Source organism: Castor canadensis, chromosome 14 (assembly GCF_047511655.1).
Source record: "Castor canadensis chromosome 14, mCasCan1.hap1v2, whole genome shotgun sequence".
In the NCBI taxonomy this organism is placed as follows: Eukaryota; Metazoa; Chordata; class Mammalia; order Rodentia; family Castoridae; genus Castor; species Castor canadensis.
In genome coordinates this window covers 102,209,626-102,232,915 of record NC_133399.1, presented here as the reverse complement: position 1 = coordinate 102,232,915, position 23,290 = coordinate 102,209,626, and the positions used below count along the sequence as shown (strand labels likewise).

The 23,290-nt window shown below is 45.6% G+C and overlaps 1 pseudogene; it reads right to left on the bottom strand.

The window, feature by feature from the left end:
• Positions 1-1,131: 1,131 nt before the first annotated feature.
• LOC141416288 (small ribosomal subunit protein eS27-like) lies at positions 1,132-14,980 on the bottom strand (annotated as a pseudogene).
• Positions 14,981-23,290: the final 8,310 nt, after the last annotated feature.

Sequence of the window (23,290 nt, the reverse complement as noted above, 5' to 3'; positions counted from 1 at the left end):
AACATAGATCTGCCATATGATCCAGTAATCCCACTCCTGGGGATATACCCAAAGGAATGTGACACAGGTTATTCCAAAAGGCACCTGCACACCCATGTTTATTGCAGCACTATTCACAATAGCTAAGTTATGGAAACAGCCAAGATGCCCCACTACTGACGAATGGATTAAGAAAATGTGGTATCTATACACAATGGAATTTTACTCAGCCTTGAAGAAGAATGAAATCCTATCATTTGCAGGTAAATGGATGGAACTGGAGAACTTCATTCCTGAGTGAGGTTAGCCAGGTTCAGAAGACCAAAAATCGTATGTTCTTCCTCATATGTGGACTTCAGATCTAGGACAAATACAGCAATGTGGTTGAACTTGAATCACATGATAAGGGGAGAGCACACACGGGAGGTATGGGGATAGGTAAGAAACACAAAACATGCTAGTATTTGATGTCCCCAATGCAGAGGAATTAATACAGAAACTTTATAGTGATAGAAGTCCGTAGGAGAAGGGGATCAGGAACTAGAAAAAAGGACAGTTAGAGAGGAATCAACTTAGAATGTAACGCATTTGTGCATGGAAGCAATGCTAGGAATCTCTCTGTATAGCTGTCCTTATCTCAGCTAGCAAAAAACACTTTGTCTTTCTTATTATTGCTTTTGTCTTCTCTTTAACAAAGTTAGAGATAAGGGCAGAACAGTTTCTGCCTGGAAGCGAGGGAGTGGGGGGGGGGGAAGGGAGGGGGTGGGGGTAGCGGGAAGAAATGACCCAAACCATGTATGCACATATGAATAAATAAAAAAAATAAAAATAAAAATATTCAAGAACCCTGTGTATTCTCAAGAGAATTCTCTGTGTATTTCTCCAGAGTATTTTCCCAGAACTCTTGTGTTATCAAAGCCTCGTCGGCCAAAAGAAGGGAAGTAATCCAACTCCGGCTCCCTCCAGGCATCTTGCCCCTGGTTGGGACAGAGGAGCACTTGTGAAGCTCAAAGGCCAGGAGTACAGGGTAACTAAAAGGCAGAGACCTAATCATAGCATTGCAGAATGCTTTCCTGCACCTTACCACACCCCATTGCTACGTCCTAGTTCTAACAGTTCCCTCTACCCAGTACATCGTGTCACGATTTTTGTTTATATCCAAAATGAGTATAGTGGGATGCTCCCCACTCCTCTTGATTCAGGGGGCTTTGGATGGTGTTTCCTTCTGAAGGCATATCCTTCTGTAAGCCTTGTTTTCCTCCTGTGGGTTGGCAGAGGACAGTGGAGCAATCAACGCACAAAACTACCAATGGTGCCAGCTAAAGATGGCAGTGATTTTATAGCATCCTGGGCACTTCACATTGAAAGGGATAAGAAGGAATGAGATGTCTCAACGGACCCCACCCCCCTGTTGGAGAAACCAGTACCAGATGCCCCGTGTAGATAAGATAAGCAGGGCAGCAGGGCTCGGCTCAGGGATATAGAATGTGAGGAATGTGAGAAGGTTGCGAAAGGTGACGGGATGTACGTGCAAGATGTGCTCTGCCTGCTTGCTCAATGTTGATAACGAAAATACGGGCGCAACTGCTGACCTTTTACTCTGTGTTACAAAATCATTGGTTAAGTGCTGCACGGGCTTTTGCTGTAACGGCAGGTAGTGGTCTATACAAGATTTCCCCTAAAGAGGCTCAGGGTCGTGTTTTCCTAACCGGTCCTGCGTGTCCGTGTGGGAGCTCGACCCTGGCTAGCCAGCCCAATAAACTCTGCTTTGTTGATTGCATTCACACCTGGCTCTCTGTCTCTCGGGGGAATAGGATTCCCGTTCCTAACACTTGGAGGTCCACTGAGATTCCATTTTCTTGAGAGACAGAACTTGCCCACGAGAAAGCAGGGGTGATCCCAAGTCCTAGGCATTGGGAGGGGATCCAAGACCCTCATTTGGAGGAACTTGAGTGTTCCATTTGGGCCGCGGCGGGGATTCGGCCAATCCCCAGGGAGTTCTATTCTGAGAATTTCATTAGGAGGACCTCAGGGTCCTGCCGGGAGAGGTTCTCCTCTCATTTGGGCTCGAGCATTTTAGGAATCCTGGCACCAGGTGAAGAACTAATTGAGCTAGTCGACCAACCACCCGTCAAGTAGATGCCTTTCGGCCTGATATCCAAGTCGGACGGTGAGGAGGTTGAATGGGGTGCGCACCAGTGTGAGAGAAGGACCGGTCCGAGCGAGTGCTGGAGAGTGTTGTGTGTGTGTGGAATTATTGTTGCCTTTACCCTTTTTGTTCTATCTCTCTTGGTGTTTGATTCTCCTTCCACAATGGGACAGGGACAAACAACCCCAAAGTCTCTGATCCTTTCTCACTTTTCAGAAGTTAAAGAAAGGGCCTTAAATGCGGGTCTGGTCATCAAGAAAGGTAAGTTCAACACCTTTTGTTCTGCAGAGTGGCCCACCTTCGGAGTCGGGTGGCCCATTCAAGGTTCCCTCTCCCTAGACATGATCACTAAGGTTAAAGCAGTCATTTTTCGGCCAGGCAATCGAGGCCATCCAGACCAAGTCCCTTACATTATGGTTTGGGAGGATCTGGCGAGGAACCCCCCCGCCTTGGTTATCAGATTTTCTGACTCACCCCTCCAGTTCGGCTCCCGGGGCTAAAACCCCAGTCACGCCCGCCTTGGTCATAAAGGAGGAGGAGAAACTTCCTCTTCCCACCCTGACCGGTCCTCAGAATAGGGCACCTCCCTTACCATCTCCGGTCTTACCAGAGAGTTCCCCCCTTTACCCATCCCTCGTGGAGGCAGAGGAAGGTCGGCCGCCTCCATACGTGACTCCCCCTGGCCAAGCCAGTGCCCCGGAGGAGGAAATTTCCTCATCCTCCTCAACAGGACCGGCAGCAGGAGGAGGAATGGGTCAAAGACTTCGCCCCCGAGGGGTTCGGGAAAGGGAGGGGGGAAGATGGGCCCTCCTCATCAACACAGGGGAAGGAAACTGTCCCTACACTTCCAGTCCGGATGGTAGGCCAAGGGCGACCGGGAGGTGGGCAACAGTTTCAGTACTGGCCATTCTCCTCCAGTGATCTATATAACTGGAGGACGCAGAACCCGCCCTTTTTGGAAGACCCCAAGTGTCTCATAGATCTCTTGGAGTCCATAATGCATACACACCGTCCCACTTGGGATGACTGTCATCAGCTGCTCAATACTCTTTTTACGACAGAGGAACCAGAGCGCATCCTCAACGAAGCAAGAAAAAACGTCTTGGGGGATAATGGGAGACCCACAACTCTCCAACCGGCCATAGACGAGGCCTTCCCCCTACGCCGCCCTGATTGGGATTTCGGGACCGCAGAAGGTAGGGAGCGTCTCCGAATCTACCGCCAGACTCTTATGGCCGGTCTCCGAGCGGCCGCTAGAAAGCCCACCAACTTTGCAAAAGTAAAAGCAGTCATCCAAGGGGAAAACGAAAGCCCGGCCGGTTTCTTAGAGCGCCTCTACAAGGCATACCGTCAGTACACCCCTATTGACCCTGAGGAGGAGCTCCACCGGTCTGCTGTGGTGCTCTCATTCATTAATCAGGCAGCTCCAGACATTAGGAGAAAACTCAATAAACAGGAAAACTTAGGGGAAATGACCATTAGGGAAATGCTACAAATAGCAGAGAAGGTCTTTACCACTAGGGAAACTCCAGAAGAAAGGGAGGAAAGGCAGAGAAAGGAAGACAGGGAGGCCAGGAGAAATTGGGAAAGGAGGACAGGGAGTTCCAGGATAAGGAAAACCGAAAGCAACAAAGAGAAATGGCCCGTATCTTCCTAGCGGGTGTCCGGGACCAACCCAGGGGAGGGGGCCATGCCAGGACCCCGGATAAGGAACACTGTTTTTACTGTAAGGAAACTGGGCATTGGAAGAGAGAATGCCCTAAGTTAAAGGGAAGAAGAGGGTTTGGAAGGAGACCGGGGGATAAAAGGGAAAGGGAACGAGCAGTAGAGCAGGCCAGAGTCCTCCTAGCCGGAGAAGAGGACTGAAGGAGACGGGGCTTGGACCCCCTCCCCGAGTCTTGGGTAACAGTACATGTGGAGGGGAAGCCGATGGGGTTCATGGTGGATACCGGCGCCCAGTATTCGGTCTTAAACAAGGCACATGGACCTTTGAACAAGGAACGAACAAGTGTCGTTCAGGGGGCCACCGGTACACAGTTATGTACATGGACTACCAAAAGAAGGGTAAACCTAGGAAAACACCAGGTCACACACTCCTTCCTGGTCGTTCCCGAGAGCCCCGCTCCCCTGCTCGGACGGGACCTACTCACCAAAATAGGGGCCCATATCCATTTTGAGCCAGATGGAATAATTGTGACTGATCGAGAGGGGAGCCCGGTACATGTCCTGTCCCTATCATTGGTTGACGAACATCGTCTGTTTGAGAGTCAACAGGAGCCAGGAGGGGACATGGCCCAATGGGTAAAAAGATTTCCCACGGCCTGGGCAGAGACTGCGGGAATTGGGCTCGCCAAACACCTCCCTCCCATAGTTATACAATTGAAGGCTTCTGCTCTTCCCATTCGGGTGAAACAGTATCCTATGCCCGAGGAGGCTCGAAGAGACATAGCCCCTCATATCCGCAGGCTATTAAAGGAAGAAGTACTGTGGCCTTGTCGGTCTGCCAGGAATACACCTCTGCTCCCCGTCCAAAAGCCAGAAAGCAAGGACTATAGGCCTGTGCAAGACCTGCGAAAGGTAAACGAGTGGACGGAGGACATTCATCCCACCGTTCCGAATCCCTATACCTTGCTCAGCCACCTACCCCCCTCGCAAGTGTGGTATACAACCCTTGATTTGAAAGATGCTTTCTTCAGCATTCCATTGTCAGAAATTAGCCAGCCGCTATTTGCTTTCGAGTGGCACCAGGATGGGGGCTAATCTGGACAGCTTACTTGGACCAGACTGCCACAACGATTTAAAAATTCTCCCACCCTGTTTAACGAGGCCCTGAGCCAGGACCTGGAACCCTTTCGCCGGAGCCACCCGCGAGTCAGTATTACAGTATGTTGATGATTTACTGTTAGTGGCAGAAACCCGAGAGGAATGCAACGAGGCTACTGAACACCTGCTAACGGAATTAGGTGAGCTGGGATATCGGGCGAGTGCCAAGAAGACCCACATCTGTAAAAGGTCAGTGACATATCTGGGTTATCAGATCGCAGACGGGGCAAGATGGCTGACTGGTGCCATGAAACAGACTATTTTGGCTATCCCATCCCCCACATCCACTAGGGGAGTGAGAGAGTTCCTGGGCTCCGCGGGATTCTGTAGACTCTGGATTCCGGGAATTGCAGAGATAGCCAGACCCTTATATGAGGCCACCAAAGAGGCTCCGGATTGGAGATGGGGGAAAAGAGAACAACAGGCCTTTGACCAGCTAAAGGATGCTCTTTTACAGGCCCCTGCCTTAGCCTTGCCAGATCCTACAAGACCATTCACTCTATTTGTAGATAAAAAAAAAGGGGGTAGCCAAAGGAGTCCTGACCCAACAACTAGGCCCCTGGAAGAGACCTGTGGCATACCTTTCCAAGAAATCAGACGCAGTAGCAGCGGGATGGCCCCCCTGCCTCCGCATCATAGCGGCCATCGCCATGCTAGTGAGAGAAGCCGATAAATTAACTTTTGGACAGGCCCTTTGGGTAACGGTCCCTCACCCGGTGGAGGGAATCCTTAAACAACCCCCCCGGGAAATGGATGACAAATGCCAGGCTCACCCACTACCAGGGGCTCTTGTTGGATTCCCCTCGAATCACATTCACAGATCCCGTAACCCTGAACCCTGCCACCCTGTTGCCTAACCCGGAACTACAGACACCTGTCCATGACTGCAAAGAATTCCTCTCCGAAGTTACACAGGTACGGGCTGACCTAAAGGATACCCCCCTGTCCGGCTGCAAATTAAACTGGTACACGGATGGAAGCAGCTTTGTCCAAGATGGAGTCCGAAGGGCAGGGGCAGCTGTAGTCGACCGAGAAGGAAATACGGTATGGAGCAGCGCTCTCCCACCCGGAACCTCAGCCCAAAAAGCGGAATTAATTGCCTTGGCAGAGGCCCTGGAGAGGGCAAAAGGAAAGCGAGTCAATATCTACACCGGTAGTCGCTATGCTTTCGGTACCATCCATGTCCACGGGTCCATCTATCGCGAAAGGGGATTCCGCACAGCAGAAGGGAAAAATCTAAAGAACCTGGCCGAGGTCCAGCGTCTATTAATGGCAGTGGAAAAACCGAAGGCAGTGGCAGTGATGTATGTCCCAGGCCACCAGTCTGCCAAGACGCGCTGTCAGTAACAACAGAGCAGATCAAGAAGCAAAGAGAACAGCAATGGTGAGTCCTTCCATGGTCGCAGCTGTAGACGTGCCTGTCCCAGAGCTCCCTTCGCTACCCCCCCGACCAGAATACTCCACGGAGGATTTCACCTGGATGAGAGCCCACTCCCCCATTAGAGAAGGGGAAAACGGATGGAGAAGCGACTTGGAAGGCAAGTTAATTCTGCCCGAAAAACTCAGACGATTCCTGTTGATTAACTTACATAAGTCCACCCATTTGGGGCGGAGAAAATTGCTAGACCTGCTGACATCCGCGCAGCTCCGGTTTCTGAACCAGACCGTGGCAGTCCGCCAAATTGTGGAAGATTGTGCCAGCTGCACAGTCATGAAACCAGGACGAAGGGAGGGGCACCATACAGGTACTCGGAAACGGGGGAGGGCTCCGGGAAGAAGTTGGGAAGTGGATTTTACTGAGGTAAAACCAGGAAAGTTTGGGTACAAATATTTGCTAGTGTTCATAGATACCTTTTCGGGCTGGGTGGAGGCTTTTCCTACAAAGAAGGAGACGAGTCAGGTAGTGGCAAAGGCCTTGCTAGAGGAAATCATACCCAGATATGGGGTGCCCGAGGCAATTGGGTCAGATAATGGTCCGGCTTTCGTTAGTAAAGTCCTGCAGGGACTAGCCCAGGCTATGGGGGCCAATTAAAAGTTACATTGTGAATACAACCCCCAGAGCTCAGGGCAAGTAGAAAGGATAAATAGGACACTAAAGGAGACTTTAGCCAAATTGGCCCTGGAGACTGGTGGTGATTGGGTGACACTCCTTCCCTTGGCCATCTTCTGAGTCCGGAACTCCCCGTATGTCCATGGGCTAACTCCCTTTGAGATCCTGTATGGGGCTCCACCCCCCATCATTCAAAGGACCTTAGGCCCGAGACTAGATGATCTGGCCCCAAATTATCTGATTATGCTACAGGCTTTAGCTAAAGTACAACAACAAATATGGCCCCTAATTCAAGCGTACCATACTGCTGAGAGGACCCTGAACACGGAACATGGCATAGTCCCGGGGGATATGGTATTGGTTAAAAGGCATCAGTCCAAAACCCTAGAGCCTAGATGGAAAGGACCTTATGTTGTACTGTTTACTACCCCCACCGCCCTCAAGGTTGACGGCATCGGACCTTGGATCCATTACTCCCACGTGCGTCGAGCCAATCATCAAAAACAAAAAGAGGCTAAAGAGTGGACCGTAAGGCGGCACCCAGACAACCCATTAAAGCTAAAGCTCTTGCGGCCCCCAAAACATGCAGAGTCTTCAGGAGCCATCACGAATAAATTGGATGATCTTCCTGATCCTGCTCATCGCCCGGAGCAGGAGCCTTGCCGAAACCAACCCTCACCAGCCTTATAAACAAACCTGGATACTCACCGATGGGGAGACACATACCACCCTCAACGAGACTACTCACACTGCCCCATTGGGAACTTGGTGGCCGGAACTACAATTCTGCTTCAGAGACATCAATCCTGCCTACGGGGCCACCGCCCCGGACTCAGCTCGACGCTATGGTTTTTATGCTTGCCCGGGCCACCAAAAGAGCAAAGACTGTGGGGGGATACAATACTCTTTCTGTAAGTCATGGCCATGCGTCACATCTAACGATGGTGAATGGAAATGGGGAGTATCAAAACCAGACCTGCTCAAATTTGCCTTTGTAAATGGGGTACCATGGGGAAGCAGATCGGGGGGAGGGGGCCTGCGCCTTCCGCATATCACCCGCGAGTGCCGGCCCGCAGATCTAGATAGAATCAAGGTCACTTTCACTGAAGCTGGCAAAGAGGACACCCCAGGATGGATACAAGGAAGGGCATGGGGAATTGTATTTTATAAATATGGTGGACACTCTGGCTCGACCATAGTAGTCAGATTGAAAACTGAACCCACGGGGCCACCGTCCACAGCAGTAGGCCCTAATAAGGTACTTAGGCCACCCTATGTAAAGCCACCTCCCCGACCTTCCACAACTCACCACCTTCCCTCAACCATAGCCCGGGCTAATGTTACAACTCCAAGACCATCAGGAACCAGCCCTCCCCTGGTGAGGCCCAGTCTCATGACCGGATCTAAAGACCCCCTCTGGGACCTAGTGGGCGCTGCCTTCCTGACGTTAAACCACACCAACCCTAACATGACTAACTCCTGTTGGTTATGTTATGATGTGAGGCCCCCATTCTATGAGGCAATAGGGCTAAACACCACTCACAATACCTCATCTGAGAAAAACCCCACTCAGTGTTCCTGGGGAGACCGTAAGAGAGGTCTGACCATACAGTAGGTAAGCGGCCAAGGAACCTGCTTAGGAAAAGTGCCAAAGAACAGACAGGACTTATGTACTGTTATTAACGCCAGTTCTACCTGGGAAAATGCTATTAAATGGGTAATTCCAAAGGACAATGGGTGGTGGCTATGCTCGCGGTCCGGACTCACCCCGTGCCTATCAACTAAGGTGTTTAACAGCTCTAAAGAATTCTGTGTTATAGTGGCTGTGCTGCCCCGCATCCTCTATCATTCGGAAGAGAGTCTATATTCATACTGGAATACAAAAATGGTTGAAAAAAGGAAAAAGAGAGAACCTATTTCCGCAGTAACTATTGCTACCCTACTCAGCCTAGGGTTAGCGGGAGCAGGAACCGGCATAGCTTCTTTGGCCACCCAGCAGAAAGGGATGTCTTCGCTGTGCGCAGCCATAGACGAAGATATAGAGAGAATAGAAACTTCCATTAGCCACCTAGAAAAATCCCTCACTTCCCTGTCTGAGGTAGTACTTCAAAACCGACGAGGTCTGGACTTGTTGTTCCTCCAAAAGGGGGGACTATGTGTTGCTCTAGGGGAAGAATGTTGTTTTTACGCTGACCATACCGGAGTTGTTCGTGACTCCATGTCTAAACTTCGAAAGAGCCTAAAACAAAGAAAAGGAGAAAAAGAGGCCGGGGAAAGCTGGTTCGAGTCTTGGTTTAACCAGTCCCCATGGTTAGCTACCCTTTTATCTGCACTGGCAGGGCCAATAATAATCTTCCTATTACTTGTTACCATAGGACCCTGGATTCTAAACCGACTTATGACTTTTGTCAAAGGTCAAATTAATACTATCCAACTTCTGGTCCTCCGCCAACAATATCAGGCTCTTCATCCCCTTGAGAATGATTCCTCAATTTAGGCCATAAGAAAAGGGGGGAATGAAAGGGATAAGAAGGAATGAGATGTCTCAACGGACCCCACCCCCCTGTTGGAGAAACCGGTACCAGATGCCCCGTGTAGATAAGATAAGCAGGGCAGCAGGGCTCGGCTCGGGGATATAGAATGTGAGGAATGTGAGAAGGTTGCGAAAGGTGACGGGATGTACGTGCAAGATGTGCTCTGCCTGCTTGCTCAATGTTGATAACGAAAATACGCGCGCAACTGCTGACCTTTTACTCTGTGTTACAAAATCATTGGTTAAGTGCTGCACGGGCTTTTGCTGTAACGGCAGGTAGTGGTCTATATAAGATTTCCCCTAAAGAGGCTCAGGGTCGTGTTTTCCTAACCGGTCCTGCGTGTCCGTGTGGGAGCTCGACCCTGGCTAGCCAGCCCAATAAACTCTGCTTTGTTGATTGCATTCACACCTGGCTCTCTGTCTCTCGGGGGAATAGGATTCCCGTTCCTAACAACATCTATGAATTAAAATTGGGGCTCTGCACCAGGAGCTTCTTCTTGTGTTTCCTCTTCTCCTGATCTGGAGAGGGATGAAGGAGATCCTTTGTGACAGGCTCGTGTCCCGATTAAAATAATCTGATGACCCTGATGATAATGATAATAAAATGCATACTAAAAGACAAAAACAAATTTAAAAACCCAAAGTTTGAAGAGACAGAGCTGCATCAGAAACAGTCTGAAGTGGCAGGAATGTTAGAATTATCAGATCAGCAATGTAAACTATCTATGATTGATATGCCAAGGGTCAAAATGGAAAAAGAAGACAGCACACAATAACAGATGGAGAAAATATAAGCAGAGAGTTGGAAACTGTAAGCAAGAATGAGAAAGAAAGGCTAGAGCCAGGCACTGGTGGCTCACGCCTATAATCCTGCTACTTGGGAGGCTGAGATGAGGACACAGTTCCAAGTCAGCCCAGGTGAAAAAAGTTCACAAGACTCCATCTCAACAGAAAAAAGCTTGGCGAGGTGGCCTGTGCCAGTCACGCCAGTTTCCGTGGAAGTGTAAAACAGGAGATTCATTGCCCAGTCAGCCTGGGAAAAAAGTGAAACACTATTTCCAGAATAACCAGAGCAAAAAGGGCTGGAGGCGTGGGTCAAGGGGTAAAGTACCTACCCCAGCAAGCATGAAGTCCTGAGTTCAAATCCTAGTACTGCCAAGAAAGACAATGCAACGTTAGTGGCCAGGGACATGACTCAGACAGAGTGCTTCCCTAGCATGCACAAGAGCACAAAAAAGGGCCAAGGCCCACACGTCTCCCGTTTTTCCCATCACCAGGCTCCAGGAACTACTCATTTCCATTTCCTATGGGCTGTTGTTAACAACACCTCCTCTCTTCCAGGAAAACAGAGAAGTAGGAAGCTGGGAAGCTGTAAAGACATGTCCCCACTCCAGGGAACAGAGAGCAGGAAGCCGGAAAACAAAGGATGCTGAGGATAAATTTAACTCCAAGGTACTGGAGGAGGAGAGCCAAGGTGTGGTTTTTGCTCCTGAGCAAATCCTCCATTGATCTTTGCCTCTGCCCTTTGCTGTCCACTGTTTCTTTTTAACCCTTTATTCGGGAGTGTAGTTGTGTGTGGTATGAACTAAACCAAACACCCAAACCCATTAGAATTCTTTTCTTTAGCTAGGTGCGCTGGTGGCTCACACCTGTAATCCTAGCTGTTAGGAAAAACGCCACTCATAAAGAAAGCTCACGAGAAAAGTCTCACGTCCAAGAGCCAGGTTTAATGGCAGGATCAAACTGCCAGGCTGGCAGGGAATTCATGGCTGTTATAGAGGAGGGAGCCTGAGGAAGTTGGAAGTTGGCGAGTCTCTGGTAGGGGTGGGGCTGTCTTAGAGCGTGGGAATTTCTGTTTAGGGTGGGGCTGCCATTTCTCAAGAAGTGAGGCCTGAGGCTAAAACAGCCACTGATTCACAAAAAGGCGACATTATTGTTCTGTCACTAGCTACTCAGAAAGCAGAGAAGAGGATGATGATGGTTTGAAGCCAGCCACGGCAAATACTTCATAAGACCCTATCTTGAAAAAACCCAACACATAAAAGGGCTGGTAAGGTAGCACAAGGTGTAGGCCCTGAGTTCAAACACCCTTTCCTCCCCCCCAAAGAAAACACACAACGGAAAAAAGAATTCTTTCCTTTTCTTTGTGGCACTGGGGTTTGAACTACTAGGAAAACTTTCTACCACTTGAGCCACGCCCCCATCTCTTTTTTGCTTTACTTTGTTTTCAGATAGGCCCCAGTGCCATCAAAAAAATAAATAAATAAAAATAAGAGAGAGAGAGAGAGAGAGGTCAGCCAAGTGCCCTAAGCATGATAAAGATGAGCACAAAAGAAGAAAGTAAGCATCAAAAAAAAAAAAGGTTGCAAACACACTTATTCTTGTGGTGGAATGAATTCAGATGAAAGGAGGTCCTTGAGAGCCTAACCTCAACCCATGGTGCCATGGACGTGGCCCTGATGCTAACCTACTCTTGACATCATTACAGAAAGGAATTTAAGGAGGGGCCTAGTTAGGTGAGAAGTTTCTGTAAGTTTTATTTAGCAAAGCAGGAAACAGACAACATTCCATGAGGCTGCACGTGAAGTGTGCAAGTCCGTGTGTAAGGCACATTTATAAGACATGTCAGGCAGGTGCTGGTGGCTCACGCCTGTAATCCTAGCTACTCTGTGGTAAGAACTGCCCCTTGCCACCATTCTGCAGCCTGAGCCGCAGCTGGTCTCATCCCTTGCAGAACAAAGCCCACTGTCCCTTATCTCCTGCCACCTCTCTTTGCCCATCCCTAGCCCTTGCTTTCTCCCAAATGCTACTTAAGTCCAGACCCGCCGAGAGAAGCTGCTGTGCTGTTTTCTCTCGGCCAGCCAGCCTGCTTGTTAAACTTTTGGACATGAGATACCTCTCGTGAGCCTCCTTTGTGTGCAGTGTGTGGCATTTTCCTAACACTGTGGAGGCAGAGATGAGGAGGATCGAAGTTCAAAGTCAGCCTGGGGAAATAGTTCGTGAGACCCTATCTCGGAAAAACCTTTCACAAAAGAAAGGACGGGTGGAGTGGCTCAAGGTGTAGGCCCTGAGTTAAAGCCCCAGTACTGCAAAATAAATAAATAAATAAGGCACTTGTCAGTCCACGGTCTCTGAAACGGAGCTGAATTTTGTCACACACTTGCTCTGTATCAGTTGAGATGAGATGATGACTCGGGTTTCATCTTTCATTCTGTTAGTGTGTTGGACTAGATTGACTTTTTTCACATGTTGAACCCACACCAGCAACAAATTCCATCCAGTGTACAATCCTTTACAATGTTGGATTTAGCTTGCTGTTATGTTGCTGAGGACTTTTGTAGTAACAGATATACGTGATATTTGCAGTTCTCCTCTTCTCCTTTCTTTTTTTTTTTCTGTTTTGTGTGGGACTGGGGTTTGTCCTCAGGGCTTTGCTCTTGTAAAGCAAGTAATCTACCACTTGAGCCACATCTCCTGTCCATTTTGCTCTGGTTATTTTGGAGGTGGGGGGGGTCTCACAAACTATTTGCCTGGGCTGGCCTTGAACCGAGATCCTCCCAATCTCAGCCCCACCCCTGCTAGCTAGGATTACAGGTGTGAGCCACCAGCACCCAGCTTTGCTACTCTTCTTAGGTTAGGTGCATTATACATTCAGAGTTATGACGGCTTCTTAGGAAATTGACCTTCTAATTACCATATGTCTTTCTTTATCCCTGATAACTTTCCTTAATCTAATGTCTGCTTTGTCTGAAATATTAGCAATTCCATCTTCTAGAATGCTATTCCAGCTATTATGTCACATCTGTATATAGTGTTAGTGTTAACATGGTGTCTTTCTCTGTCCATTCACTTTTAGTCAGTGTTTCTCTAAATTGATTGGGTTTTTACTCTTTTTTGGGGGGGTGGAACTGGGGTTTGAACTCAGGACTTCACACTTGCAAAGCAGATGCTCTGCTACTTGAGTCACACGTCCAGTGCAGTCTTTGTCTTTCGAAAGGTCTGTTTTGATCATTGGTATGCGAAGTGGTTATTATTAATATAGCTAGAAACACAGCTGCCATATTTGTTACTGTGCCCTGTTTGTTTCCTTTGGTCTTTGTTTCTTGCTTTTGACTTCTACTTTTCTGACCTGTATGGGATTTTCAGTTTGGGTTTTGGTTTTGGGTTTTTTGTTGTTGTTTGGAGGTAGGGTTTGCTTTCCCACCAAGACTGGCCTTGAACTCACTGTGTAGCCCTGGCTAGCTCAAATTTATGCTCTTCCTGCCTCTTTCTCCCAGGTGATGACATTACAGACACGCACTACTATGCCTGGCAACTTTACTTCTGTTAGCATATACATTTTTTTAAATCTTTTTAATGGCTGCCTTTGAGTGTACAATATGCATATACAAGTAATCCAAATCCTCCTTTAAATAAAACTGTATCTTTTCATGGAGAGTATAAAACGTAATTTATAACAGTGTGGTCTGGAGTGTTCCCTCCTATCCCTCTACCATTGCTGTCATTCATTTCACTTATCAATAAGCTGTAATCACTAGATAAAGCTGTTGCTATTGCCAGGCATGGTTACTCATGCCTGTAAGCCCAGATACTCAGGAGGTGCAGATCAGGAAACTCATGGTTCAAGACCAGCTCAGGCAAAAAGTTCACCGAGCCTATATGGGCATGGTGGTACATGCCTGCCACACCAGCTACATGGACGGTGTAAATAAAATAGCTAAAAGCAAAAAGAGCTGGGGAAGTGGTTCAAGTGGTAGAGCACCTGCCTAACAAATGCCAGGTCCTGAATCAAACCCCAGTGCTGAGAAAAGAAAAAAAAAGTTTTTGATATTATTTTAAACAAGCTGTTATCTCTTAGATCAAGGAAGAATAAGCAAAATAAAAGACTTTATTTATTTTATTTTACTTTCATTTATTCCTTCTTTGATGCTCTTTTTTTCCTTTATAAAGATCTGAGTTTCTGACATATTATTTTCCTTCTCTAAAGAATGCTTTTAAATTCTTGCAAAGCACATAAGCTGACAAGTTCCTCATTTTTTGTTGTTTGGGAGATTATTTCTCCTTATCCGTCATTCAGTCACTTTAAAAAAAATTTTTGTGGTTTTGCAGTGTGACTCAGGGCCTCACACTTGCTCTTTGACCCCAGCCCTTTTTGCTGTTAGTTATGTTTCAAGACAGGGTCTCATGCTTTTGCCCATACCCATCCCGGACTGAGGTCCTCCTACCTAGGCCTCTCGCATACCTGGGTTTATAGACATGTACCACCACATGCAGCTTCTTCTTTGAGATAAGCTCTCCCTAACCTCTTTTTTGCCTGGACTCAAAACTTCAAATCTCCCATCTCTGCCTCCCAAGTAGCTGGGATGAAACATGTGAGCCACTGCACCAACCTACTTTTTCTTAATGCTTCTGTATTTTTGCTTACATTTCCCTTCTGTTCTTGCATCTTGCCCACTTTTTCTGTTAGAACTCATTGTTTTTAACTCTAGTTGTGGCAATTCCACTGTCTCTGCCATATTTATGTTTGATTCTGGCATTGGCTCTCTCTCTTCAAACAGTGTCCTTGTCTTTCACTGTTTCACGTACTTTCTTGTTGAAAATGGACACGATGGACTGAATAAAGGAACGGAACTTTAGCTTAGGATTTTAGTATGAGGTTTTATGTTTACATAGCAAGAGTTAGGGTGAGTTTGTTGTTTGCTGCAGCAGCAGGGTCAGAGGCTACAAGCTCTTCTGGAAATCTTGGTTTTTCCTCTCCCCTACAGTCTTTTTACATGAAGTCTGAGATTTCCCCTCCCATTCATTTTCTTCCCTTCCCTTTCCCCCTCTACCTTCTTCTTCCTGTTTATCCTAAGCATTTTTTTCCTGTAATGTAAAATACAAGCTCATGGGAATATGGACTCTTTAATATGCCCAGTCAATACCACATTTTACTACAGTTTTTTTTTTTTTTTTTTTTGCTGTTTCCCTACTAGACCAAGAGATCCTTGGTCAGACTCTGCATATTTTAATATTTGTAGACATTAGCATGTGCAACGTATACTTATAAAATTACCATATGCAGGGCTGATAAACATAGCCACATTGCCTGCCATTGTTACTTATTATATATCTCTTCCTTCAAGGTAGAATTTCTGCCTTTCCCATGTGCATGCACGTGCATGTGTGTGTAATCAGCTCATGTTTGTGACATTTAAAACTTGTACTAGTTTTTGACATCTGCCCTTCTCCCCCATATTGAGTGTCATAAAATGATAGGAAAACATCACCTGTCTCAGGTTTAATTAAGTTGACCCCTTCAGTTCCTTTATGAAGCACCCAATATTCCTTTGAAATACTAGTCAGTGGCCAACAGCAAATTTCCATCCTCAGAGTTGAAGAAGTTCAGATTTGTTGAGCATACTGTTTTGCAATTACTTTTGTTCAGAACTGGTACTTCCCCATAGTTGGGAAACTTTAAATGTGCCAGTGAAAAAAGCTTTTTTCTTTTCAAGGGGAAAAAAGGAAATTACTGGCTTTTGTTGTTCTTTTTTGCATCAGAGCAAGAGAGACCAAAACTTATCCAAGTTACAAGAAACGGACAGTGATGGTGAAAAAAAAAAGGAGTGCATACTGCATTATCTCCCATGTCCAATGTGTGTGCTTCACAGAGAAACAATAAATTGACAAAATACAAATCTTTTGCTAGGTTCGAGCAGAAAGCTTCGAGGTGGTACAAATACCCCAGGCAGAGGCTTTGGTTCCTCTGCTAAGGCCCTGGAGATAGGTTTTGACACTGTCATCCATCTCTTCACCACCGAAAGTATCAACTGCACAGAAGAGAGAAAAGTACCCTCAAATTTCCCATCACAAAGAACCCCACAGCTACACCCAGGTGCTCGCCCACCCTGGGCCCTCGAGGCTCCTCTGCATCCCTCCACCAGTTGGATCCCTGGGTCACTGTGCCTGTACCGGGCAAGCCTGGGGCTTTACGGGCCACTGGGGAGGTAGGCAGGCCACCACTGGGTTCCAGTGGGCCTTTTTTTTAAACTTCTAAATTTTATTATTTTTCTATTTATTTTAGAGGTACTGGGGTTTGAATTCAGGGCTTTGCACTTCATAGGCAAACATTCTATGGCTTGAACCATGCCTCCATCTGACTTATTTTATTTTCGAGTTAGCATGTACATTAACAGTATGAGGGGATTTTATTGTGGTAATTCCGTACATGTGTACAGTGCACTTTGAACCTGAGTTCATCCCCTCCATTATATTCCCTTCCCCCGCCTTCCCTGCTCCACCCTTCAGTGGTTCTCACTGCTCATTCACAATAGGATGACTTTGAGAGGAGTTTTGAAGGATATGTTGAGTCAGCAGAAAAGATCAATAGGAGTAGAAGATGGGTGATTCCAGCACATCTTCAATGATTATAAAGCAAGAGACAGCTGGGCACTGGTGGCTCACGCCTATAATCCTAGCTACTCAAGAGGCAAAATTCAGGAGGACCCTGGTTCGAAGCCAGCCATGGGCAAAAAGTGCACAAGCCCCTATCTTTAAAAAGCTCATCACAAAAAGGGCTGGTGGAATGACTCAAGGTGTAGACCCTGAGTTCAAACCCCAGTACCACAAAAAATAAAATTTTAGGCACAAAAATGCCACCATCTGAAATGGACATTTCACTTGGGTGCTTAAGAGATACTAAATGTTGCAGGAGAAAGAATGAGTGAAATTGAAGACAGGTTAATTTGAAAACCATCCCAAGGAAAACAGGATAGAAAGAAACCAAGGAAGAATGTCAGTTATCATGCACAGTACATGGGATTGGAGATCAAGGAAAATGGCTGAAAGAGTGAAGGGAGGAAACAAAAAAAGACTGAGGCTAGGCCTGGAGCCTAGTAAGAACCATGAGTTCAAACCCTAGGACCATCAAAAGAAAAGAAAGAAAAAAACGGATGATATTTCCTCAAATGCTGATATTTGAATCAACTTACAGATTTAAAAAGTTTGGAAAACCTCCAATGGAGAGAAAAAACTACCTGGGCACATGATAGTACATCATAAAGAAAACACTTGGTGCACAAAAAAGGTTTATGCACTCACAGGAAGAATGATATGAGGGGCAATTGACCTGAAACAGTGGATGCCAGTGTCTACAAAGTGCTAAAAGAAACCTTTCACTACTATAATTGACCCATTATTCATCTCTAGTAAAATGTCCTGTAAAACAAAGAGAAATGAAGAAATTGTGGCAGATTATATATTTCAAACTCGGCCATACCAATACATGATTATTTTGGGCATGCAGTCTCAATGTTTGCCCAGGCTGTCCTCAAACCTCCATCCTCCTGATCTCAGCCTCCCAAGTAGTTAGGATTACAGGCAGGAACAAGAGGTGCCACCAGCTAGAAAGTCTTGACCCTGGTGGGTACCCCCATCTATGTGCATTCTGTGTCATGTGCTAGTCTCCAAGGGTTATTTTCTAAGGGTTTTCAAGACTAACAGGGAAGGGAACCCCTGCAGAAAGGAAGAATTGGGTAACTGGGCTTGCCAGACTCTGGGAGCAGTAGGGTAGAGACAATAATTAACATTCACCAAAACCTGGGACCATCACAGGAGCTTGTGGCAGGATAAGGATGTAGAAGGCTTCTAGCAACCTGCATCAGACCTTCTGATCCTGGCTGAAACCAGAGTTTTGGACCTCAGATACAACTCCTGGACTTCCAAATGTCAGATCCAGCCACTGGCCAAATAAAGAAACAGTAATGGTCAGAGAATGGAGATTTATTACATGGCTTAAGACGTGTAGTGGGAAGAGGCAAAGTAAGCCCTCAGCCCATCTTCAGCCATCTTTGTGGTACAGACATGAGCTAAAGGTTTAAACAAAGAATTAGAGCAGAGATTTTTTTAAAATTATGCAGAAACAGCCCCTGTTACAGGTGTGCCCTTGTTCTTTGCGAGTTCCAGAGAAATTGGGTTCCTGAAAAAAAAATCACTGTCTTCACTTGAGTGGAGCAATCTGGTTGCCATGAGATGGTTACTGCTGCTTCAGGGTGCAGACATGTCCTCGTTTGAGGTGGGGAAGATTCTGTCCTGCAAGGCTCCACTGTTCTTTAGGGATAGTTTCAGTAACTTCTCATAAAAATATTATTGATCATTCCTGTCCTTCCTTGATTACAGGTGGTTGCAGGAGAGAATGGCTCAGAACAAAGGACACTGGGTACAAAATGGAGACAAAGATGCCAATTTTCCTGCTGTTTTTAGTTAATTCATGGGCCCAATTGAGAAATCAGAGATTTTTAGCAAAAGCAGTTTAAGCGTCTCTTAAACTGTTCTGTATCCTTCATTTTGTCCACCCATGCACTAGGTACCTGCAACTAGGATGCTCAGGCCAAGCCCTCTGCTTGGGGAAAGGGACTTGAGGTAGTGGAAGAGGACAGAAGGTAAAGAGTTCTTGGGCTGGAGGAGTGCCTCAAGTGGTAGAGCGCCTGCCTAGCAAGTCTGAGGCTCTGAGTTCAAGTACTGTCAACACAGTACTGACAATTAAAATCCTAAAATTTTCAATGGTTAGGAGAAGTCAGTGTCAGTAATTTCACGTAGCCTCTGTTTTAATGCTCAATTGCATATCATATATATAAAACAATGTTTATCTAGCCAATGTCAGATAAAACAATGTTTATCTGACAAACAGATGTCAGGCCTAAATGGCAGAACTTTTAGCATTTGGCATACAGAGCAGAAATGCCAAAGACCTTATTAGATAGAACGTACCTTGGATAACAGAACTATAGGTGTTTACATGCATACACTTTTAACTCAATAAATAACTCAATAAATAACTTTAGATACATGTACAAGGCACTAGCAGCATTAGAATTATTTAAAATAAATTTTGCTTAACTTAAACTTAGTTTCCTCAGTGTTACCAGAAAAATACCTTAGGGTTTTTGTGTCTGGCAAGAGACTAATTTAGGTAGGATGCAAAGAATAGTATATAATTTTAAATGGGCTAGTCTTTTTTTTTTTTGGTTAGCAGGATCAAAGCACTCCCAATATTTAAGGATAGAGCCAAGTGAATATGTTGGCTTTCCCTATGCTGACTGGTGGAGAGACATGGAAAGGGAAGGGAGAAAAATCTACCTTTTAAGAGAGAACCATTCTCCTGAGTGTCACCCCACCACCCCTACACAAGTTCTCCTGAATGGAATTCCCTATGCTGGCTTGTAGAGAGAGAAAAAGGGAAAGGGGAGGAAGAAAATTGCCCTTTACAAGAGAGCGAGAGTTTTCCAAGATACTCAAGGTGTCTGTCCCATATCAAGGTAGTGTCAGTTGCAGGTCCTTCTGCCCTGGATTGCCATAAAGGGCCCTAAGCAGATGTCTCTGTGAAACAAGTGGCAGATATCCTAACTTCCTATCATTTTCAAAGGGCCAGTCTCTTACACCCCTGCATGTGGGTTCCTGAATGGGATGCTGACCCTGAATGCCAACCCAACTATTAAAACATCAGAACTACTATACACTGGGCAAAGAGGATGATTAAAAAAAAACCATGTAAAATGAAAAGATAACAATATCAACAAAGAAAGTCTGTTGAGTGTTAAAAAGAAATATCTTCATATGAACTTTTGTAACCAGTACAAAATTATCTATCAAATCCAAATCACAGCAAGGTAAAGTGGACTGATGGAAGTTAGGAGTCAATAATGGGGAAACAGTTTCTCAGTACCAGAAAACTGAATAATTTTGGAGAATTAGTAAAAGTAGAAATAGAAAATCCTTTTGGGGGAACAAGTACATTTTTTAAAAAAAAGATAATAAACCAACAAGATTAATGTGTCAAATGATTAGATACAGAGACAGAGATAAGGGAGTAAATGAAGTTAGGAAAGCCAGTGCCTGAGAGTCATGGCTTGGATATTGATAAGAAATCACATCCTACGATGGCTTGGGACACACAGCAGGGTTGGTGACCTGTATGCATCCCCTAGAACCCAAATATAGCAGGCTCAGTCATTGAGAGTTAATGACACACACAATTCAGTATTCTAGGATTAATCACCATTTAGTAGACCTCCATAAAACCTTAAGGTTTATCATCCGATCTGGAAAATGAACTTTTGTTTTGGTAAAATTTTAGATCAGCCTATAGTACCAAAAATCCCTCACAGTTATTTTGATAAAACAGAAACCCATTTTTAAATACATATTAGTACCTAAAATTTTGATATTAGAAAATTCTCTAGGCAAACTTTAAACTACAGTCAACCCAATCATACATATATAAACTTACAAGCTTTAAAATCTTAGTTTGTATCTTGAAACAACCTTTTAAAAACTCAAATTTAGATAACACTGTTTTTAATAAAACTCTTAGAAACCTTATAGCTTAAAAAGCTCAGGAAGAAAAGTAAGTTATCTTTTTATTAATAGTAATCTACAAGAACACATGGGTTAATTCTAATTATAAAAGAGTTAAATGTAAACTATACTCACAATAGAAGGAAACAAATGGAGAATCTCCATAATTTTTTTTGTCCTAAGGCACAGGATAGGTAGGCCTAGTTGGGATTAGAACTTTAGATAACTTCTGAGACAGTTTTACACATTAAGTCTATAAAAGTAGTTTTAGAATCATCCTAAAGACATCTAAACACACATACAGATGTTTTAACTTAGGCATGCCAAAAAATGTCAATTTAAGTGCGCATGTATGAGGTCAAAAAAAGTAAAAATTCAGTGTTCACAATTAGTAGAAGACAAAGACATACACAGAAAACACACACAAGACACACAAAATAGTCACATTAATTCAGAGTGCACTCATATCACTTTTTTGCCATTATCTTTAGTAGGTTAATCAGTTAGATTCATAAGTAGTTTACAACAGATCTTTAACACAAATATCCTTTCTTTGCCCAATCAACAATTAATGTATTAAAACTATATTAATTTAGAGAATGTTAAGCACAAGTTAGTTATAATTTTCCCAGAGGATGACAATATGGCCATGAGAGAAAAACAAGAAGAAATCATTTTAATTTAGTTTATTAACTCCACTAATCTCTATTTAAGATCAGGTTGCCAGAGCCCAGAGAAGTTCAAAATTCAGCCACCATCCTAAAGCTTAATTCACTCTGTACCCACAAGTAACCCACATCCTAAACAACTATGTCTGGGGCAGGGAGGTTTTCACAAGTAAATATAACAAAACAAAGACCTAAACCTAGGAGCTAGACAGAGCAAAGGTTAGGACTTTCAAACAGAAATTCTCCATCAATTAGAGCAGAACCAGTGGATTACTCAATATCTCTCTTATTAAGACATGACCCAAACTCAGGAAATCACCCCAGGGGCCAAAAGGACCCACAACTAAGAGTTTCTTAGTAAATATTTCAACCTTAAAACCTGACCCCATTGCCCTCACTCTAGAGACAACCTGCTTTCAGTCTGTTGAAAGTATATTCCCTTCCCAACAAACCTACCTTACTACCTTACTGAATCTTCTGCCAGAGGCAAGAACCATCAAAGGGCACTTCTGAAGAATAGTCAGGTGGAGTGTACACCTCAACTCACCCTTCAAGACTTCATCTGGTGGCCCATAGCACAGGACAGGTAGAGGAACCCAGCCCAAGTACCCGGGGAGAAGCCATGGTTGGTGCCCACCATGGCTATCATGCCTTCTGGGCCACGTGACTGTCTGGGTCTGAGGGTCAGAGAGGGAGGAGAATTGGGGAGAGGAAAAGAGAGAAGGGTACAGATGCATGACAGCTGCAGGAAAGAGGGGTCCAGCCTGAGGCCTGGGGCAGAGGCTGCCTCAGCTAGCACCTAAGGCCTCACTGGTGGTCCTGACCACGCAGTCCCCCTGGCCAGATGGTGCAGTTGTGCCCTGTGGCACTGGCCATCCCTGTAGTTCTACTCTCCCTGGCTGTGTGTCTACAGTACATGGCCACAGCAGAGGCTTGTGGGGACACGCAGGCTCCGCACACCTCATGCCACATGTGTGTGGGCTAATGCAGCACATCCCAGCATCTCCCAGCAGCAAGCTCTGGGTGAGACACTGATTCACTATAAGAGGTCCACACATCAGGGGAGGGGTTCCATGGGTTAACGTGGTGTGTCCCCTGGGGCCTGTGCCCCCAGGACCTTGGAGCACGTCCAAGCCCTGGTGTGGTGCTTGTCTCCAAGCAATGGGTGGAAGGGCACAGGGCCAGAGGATAGGGAGAGGTGTGTTGGAAGAAAACAAGTCAATAAACATAGCATCTTGAGGTCTTACCCTTTAACTCCTGCCTGGCTTTGCCACAATGTTGATGGCACTGGTGCAGTCTGAAATCAGAAGACCTTCAAATTCTTTGTGTCCCCGAAAGAAAGAATCCGTCACAGGACACGTGGGTATAAATGGAGTTTATTAAAAATTAGGAGAGGGAAATACAAAGCTGATCATAGTGGAACTCGGGTGAAATCTGGAGGCAGAGAGAGCTGCTTCTCTCCTCCAGATGCTTTTAAAACTTATGCTAACCTATAGGAAGGAAAGAACCAGGTGATTCTCACCCAATAGTCAATGTGGGGAGTGGGAAGGGGTGGTTCCCAGACCAGGTGAGGGTGGTCCCTAAGACAAAGTGTGGTCAGTCTGAAATATAATACTAAATTTCTATGAGTCCCAAACTTTCCTTAATTTTAGCCTGCCTACCCCCACCCCTTATCTATACTTTATCCTGTTATGCTACAATAAATCCTGACTTAAAAAAAAAAAAAAAAGGAAGCCCTGTGTTCATAACTGCAG